Source organism: Prionailurus viverrinus, chromosome C1 (assembly GCF_022837055.1).
Source record: "Prionailurus viverrinus isolate Anna chromosome C1, UM_Priviv_1.0, whole genome shotgun sequence".
NCBI classification, from domain to species: Eukaryota; Metazoa; Chordata; class Mammalia; order Carnivora; family Felidae; genus Prionailurus; species Prionailurus viverrinus.
This window is the reverse complement of record NC_062568.1, coordinates 20,830,402-20,836,401: the sequence shown is the minus strand read 5'-3', so window position 1 is coordinate 20,836,401 and position 6,000 is coordinate 20,830,402.

Below are 6,000 nucleotides of genomic sequence, written 5' to 3'. Positions count from 1 at the left end.
TGGAGAACGTTCCATGTGCACTGGAGAAGAATGTATATTCTGCTGCTTTAGGATGAAATGTTCTGAAAATATCTGTTATGTCCATCTGGTCCAGTGTGTCATTCAAAGCCATTGTTTCATCGTTGATTTTTTGATTAGATGATCCATAGTCCATTGTTGTGAGTGAGGTGTTGAAATGTACTATTATGGTATTACTATCGATGAGTTTCTTTATCTTTGTGATTGAATGATTTATATATTTGGGTACTTTCACATTTGACACATAATGTTTACAATTGTTAGGTCGTTTTGGTGGATAGACCCCTTCATTATGATATAATGCCTTCTGATATGATACAGTCTTTATTTTAAAGTCTAGATATAACTATGGCTACCCTGGCTTTCTTTTGTTGACCATTAGCCTAATAAATGGTTCTCCATTCCCTTAGTTTCAACCTGAAGTTGTCTTTAGGACTAAAGTGGGTCTCTGGTAAACAGCATATAGATGGATCTTGTTTTCTTACCCATTCTGTTACCCTATGTCTTTTGTTTGGAGCATTGAGTCCATTGACGTTTAGAGTGAGTACTGAAAGATATGAATTTATTGCCATTATGATGCTTGTAGAGTTGGAGTTTCTGGTAGTGTTCTCTGGGACTTTCTAATCTTTGTTGCTTTTGGTATTTATTTACTTATTTATCTCTCTCTCTCTCTCTAAATATATATGTATATATATATATATTTTTTTTTTTTTTCCATCTTTTCTCCCCTCAGAGAGTCCCTCTTAAAATTTCTTGAAACACTGGTTTAGTGGTCACAAACTCCTTTAATTTTTGTTTGTCTGGGAAACGTTTTATCTCTCCTTCTATTTTGAATGACAGCCTTGCTGGATAAAGAATTCTTGGCTGCATATTTTTCTGATTCAGCACATTGAGTATATCCCGCCACTCCTTTCTGGCCTGCCAAGTTTCTGTGGATAGGTTTGCTGCAAACCTGATCTGTCTTCCCTTGTTGGTTAGGGACTGTGTTTCCTTTGCTGCTTTCATGATTCTCTCCTTGCCTGAGTATTTTGTGAATCTGACTATGATATGCCTTGTTGATGGTTGGTTTTTGTTGAATCTAATGGGGATCCTCTGTGCTTCCTGGTCTTTGATGTCTGTGTCTTTTCCCAGGTTAGGAAAGTTTTCTGCTATGATTTGCTCACATAACCCTTCTACCCCTATTTCTCTCTCTGCCTCTTCTGGGACCCCTATGATTCTGATGTTGTTCCTTTTTAATGAGTCACTAATTTCTCTAATTCTTAAGTCATGCTCTTTGCCTTAATCTCCCTCTTTTTTTTCCTGCTTCATTATTACCTGTAAGTTTGTCCTCTATATCACCGATTCTCTGTTCTGCCTCACCCATCCTTGCCGCTGCAGCATCCGTCTGTGATTGCTGCTCAGTTATAGCATTTTAAATTTCATTCTATTTTTCACTTCTTTTATCTCTGCAGAAAGGGATTCTAATCTATTTTCAACTCCAGCTAGTATTCTTATTATCGTGATTCTAAATCTGGTTCAGACATCTTGCTTGTATCTGTGTTGGTTATATCCCTGGCTGTCGTTTCTTCATGCTCCTTTTTGGGGGTGAATTCCTTCGTTCTGTCATTTTGAAGGGAGAAAAGTAATTAATGAGGTAGAACAATTAAAATTAAAAAAATTAAAATTGAAAAAATAGAAAATTAAAAAACTTAACACACACACACACAAAATCGAATAAATGATGCTAGATCCTAGGTGTGTTTTGGTCCGGGTGTTGAAAGTGGTTTGACAGATTAGAGGGAAAAAAAGGGGGTGAGAGGAAATTGTTTGAGAATTTGAAAAAATGAATACACTGAAGTAGACTAAAATGAGATGATGGAAGTAACATAGAATTTGAAAAAATTTACCCAAAAGTAAAGAATATAGAATAAAAATAAATAAAAATATTTTTAATAAGAATTAAAAATAAAAATGAATTTTTTCTTTTTCTGTATTCAAGAAAAAGAAAGGAAAAAGAAAAAAGATAAAAAAAGGAAATCGTTTGAAATTTTGAAAAAGTGAATACACTATAGTAGACTAAAATAAAATGATGGAAGTAAAATAGATTGAAAAATTTTGCATAAGAGCATAAATATAGTAAAAAAATTAAAGAAAAATACTTTTAATAGAAATTGAAAGTAAAAATGAAGTTTTTCTCTTTCTGCATTCAAAAAAATAAAAGTAGTGTAAAAGAAAAAAGAAAAAAGAAAAAAGGAAATAGTTTGAAAATTTGAAAAGGTGAATACACTGAAGTTGACTAAAATAAAATGACGGAAGATAGAATTTGAAAAAAATTACACAAAAGTAAAGAATATAGTAAAAAATTAAAGAAAATATTTTTAATAAAAATTGAAAAAAAATGTACTTTTTCTCTTTCTATATTCAAGAAAAAGAAGTGTAAATGAGAAAAGATAAAGAAAAAAAAGAAAGAAAATTGAATAGATGGATCTGCTAACAGATTGAAATAGGACTGAAATTCCTTCGTTTTCTTTTAGAAGTCAGACTATGTAGCAGTTTCTAGTCCATAAACTAAGTAGGCGGTGAGACTTGTGTTCTGGAAGAGTGAGGTAGGCCCAGTTGGTCAAGGCTCAGTGTAAAGGCTCTGTTCTCCACTAGATGGCACTGCTAGCCTACTCGGGTGGAGTGTTGTGCCCCTCATAGGTGCGTATGCACATGCGCGGGAGCGGTTAAAATGGCGTCAACCAATTACCCAGTCTCTAGTATCCTTACTCTGTTCTCCCAGATCAGCAATTGCACACCTGTCTTCTGTCTTCAGCTTTCATCCACTCTATGCTTTTTCACTCTCCGTGACCAGGCCCCAGGTAGTACCTCTCTCCCGAGTTTTGTCTCAGATGCGGCTGTTTTCCCCGGGCCCCTTACTTCTGAAGGACTGTGGCTTTGGCCCGTTCCGCCCCTCTGTGTGAGGGTCTCACTGAGCAGTGGCCAAAGGAGCAATGGCCGAATGTCGGCTGCACCCAAGAACGCTTGCTGGACCCTGCTGCTGCCTGTGCCCTGAGACTGAGGCCAGGTGCCAGCCCGCCCCAGAAAAAGTTCGCGAGACAGTGTAGCAGCAGCTTTTCAGGGATTACGGAAAATCACAACACACATCTGGCACCAGGCTTCACCTTTAAGGACCTTGTTTCAGCAGCAGCAAATGTGGCTGTTTTCTGGGGTCTGCTGGGACCAGGTGGCTTCAACAGTGTCTACCAAATGTCCTTCAGGTGGTGGAACTGCTTTTGCCCGTGTGGCCTGAGAACCTCCCGGACCGCACTCTGTTCCTGGGGATTCGCCCTTCTCAGCAGAGCACCGCCAGGTATGGAGCTGCAGAGTTGCAGCCTTTGCGCTCCCCTTGTTTACAGTCTTAATGGAATTTAAACCCTCTCCTTTCTCCTTTCTCCCTTTTTAGTTTAGTCCCTGCGGCTGTCTCCAATTTTCCACTTTCTCTCCAGCTGCTTTTGGGGTGGGGTGGTTTTCCCGTATTCCCCCCCACCCCCGCTCCGTTCTCTCTCTCCGCCCACAAAAGCATCTCCCTTCCCAAGGCTTCTCACTCCCCAAGTTTACCTCTCCGAGCCTTGTACCTGCTGAATTCTGTGGTTCAGGTTGTGCAGATTGTTGTGTTAATCCTCTAATCAGTTTTCTAGGTGTGCAGGATGGTTTAGTGTTGTTCTGGCTGTATTTCATGGACGCGAGACACACAAAAATCTTCCATGCTGTTCCGCCGCAAAGGACATATCTGATAAAGGGTTAGTGTTCAAAATATATAAAGCACATTTTAAAATAGGATTTTAAAAGAATGATTTGTTTATCCCCAAATGATCCCACTGCTAGTGCTTTCCTCCTGGACTCATTCACATCCACCATCCTACACTTGTTGATTAAGACCTTCCCCTTAGAGCTGCCTTGACTAATCAACCATATCTCTGCTGCTCTTCTCCATCCCTGCCACAGCATCTTGTTTGTGTCCTCCAGGGCCCTAACTCCAGTCTTTTCCAATTTATCCAATTACATTGTCAGTCGTTTGTTTACTTTTGTTCCCTATTTATTCCACTGGAATGTAGTAAATATGAGAATATAAATCTCATCTGCCTTGTCAACCACAGAAAAGCCATGGCCATGGAGTAGGCAATCAGTGTAGATTTGTTGTATGAATAAACACAGAGAACTAGGCCTCTGTAGGAAGAACTTAGATTTGGGAGATTTACTCATCCTCTTTCAATTTTGTTTTTGAAACAATGATTCTTCTTAAGAGAGATGTTGTAACTTAAGCTTGCTTCAGTATTAGGGGAAAGTCTTGGGCATCCTTTAGAAGTCACTCTTAGAGCAGTAGTCTTGGGAGTCTCTGGAAAGTTCTTCCAGTTAAAGAATTCAAAATCTAGGGGCCACATAAATAACTGTGATGAGTACCTTTTCTGATACTTCCAATATTAATTTGTAATGAGGACTCATGGAAGCAACTCTGGATGTTTGTCTAGTTTCTCTGCACTCCTCAACATATGTCTGCTTTCCTCAAAATGATGCATGTCTGGAGGGAGGTGAAACAGCCATTAAACCTGGAAGGTATTTATCCTCCTTTCTTTTGGCATTTTATTGCCCTTTAACTCATTTGTGAAAATTTTCAAAGCAGAATCAGACTAGGGAATAAAAGTCCTTTTCATTAAAATGGCCAATATGCATAGATCTCTTTGTTCTTCCCTGTAGAAGGTCTTTTGATCAGTACATGAGGAGGGAATTTATGAAGAAAGAAAGCTTGGAAAATTTATCTCCACAGATAAAAGTATCAGAGCAAAATACACGGATTCCATTTAGCAAGATAAAATTATTTTCAAACCAAAATTATAAAATTATTCCTGGCTGAAAATATTAGCAAAGCTACAGATGGAATGTTTGTTAGTGGTACAACTGGTTTGTTTAGAATGTAGGAGAAAGAAAGGCATATTTGTCAACGTCCATCTAATTGCTGTCAGTGGGGAGAGAAGATACATCATTTTTAGCAGCTTAAACCCCAGCTAGGGTACTTTGGCTATTATTTGTTTTTAACTTCCATTCTGCAGATAAGAGGAAATAATAGATGCTTTTGCCCCCATGAGTTTTTAAATCTCTGCCTTTTAATATGTTCCTTTCTGGTATTAAACTTGGTAGTCATACATGTAAAGGACTTGAGTTTATGAAACATGGAACAGAGTTTGAGATACCAGGAAGTTTTAAACATAACACATTTATAATGATAATTTGCTATCTATTAAGTGCTTTTGTTTAATTCATATTGTTAGGATATATTTCTATGGCTTTTGAATTGTATTTCTTTTAGTAGCATTCTTTGATGAATTCTAATTAGGTAGGAAATTTATAAATACAGAAAAACATGAAAAAGGAAAAAAAATCATGACCTATAATAACTTGAACCAGGGATGTACACCACTGATACTTTAGCAAATTTCCTTGTAATATCTGTGCAGAGATATGTGTGGTACATATGTATATATGCATGTAAATGTGTATATACTCATATACTAAGCTCAAATGTCTAAGTATATCTTGTAGCACCTGAGTATAAAATGAGGTCACTTTCATATATCCAATAAATAATAATCAACACCTAGTATGTACAATGCAGTGTCTTAGTCACTAGGGACCTAACAGTGAACAAAACCCCAAAATCTCTTCCCTCAGGGAGTTGTTCTGGGAAGAAAGTCAGTAACTTTCACTGATGGGAATTACAGTGGTTTAAGCCCTAATTTTAGTCTTTCTTCACAACTTTTTCTGTAAGTCTGTCCTGTACTCAGGAAGACAGTCATTATCCTTCTACAGCTCCAGCAGGTCCTGGAGTGGGACACTTGGAGGTCAGTGATATGGTTCCTGGTGATCATTTCTAAATAGTTTAGCACCACTCGGAGAGGTGACGATGCATGTTGTTTGAAGTGATGCAGCTCTGGCCGCAGAACAGCATATCCTTCTCTGCGCTGC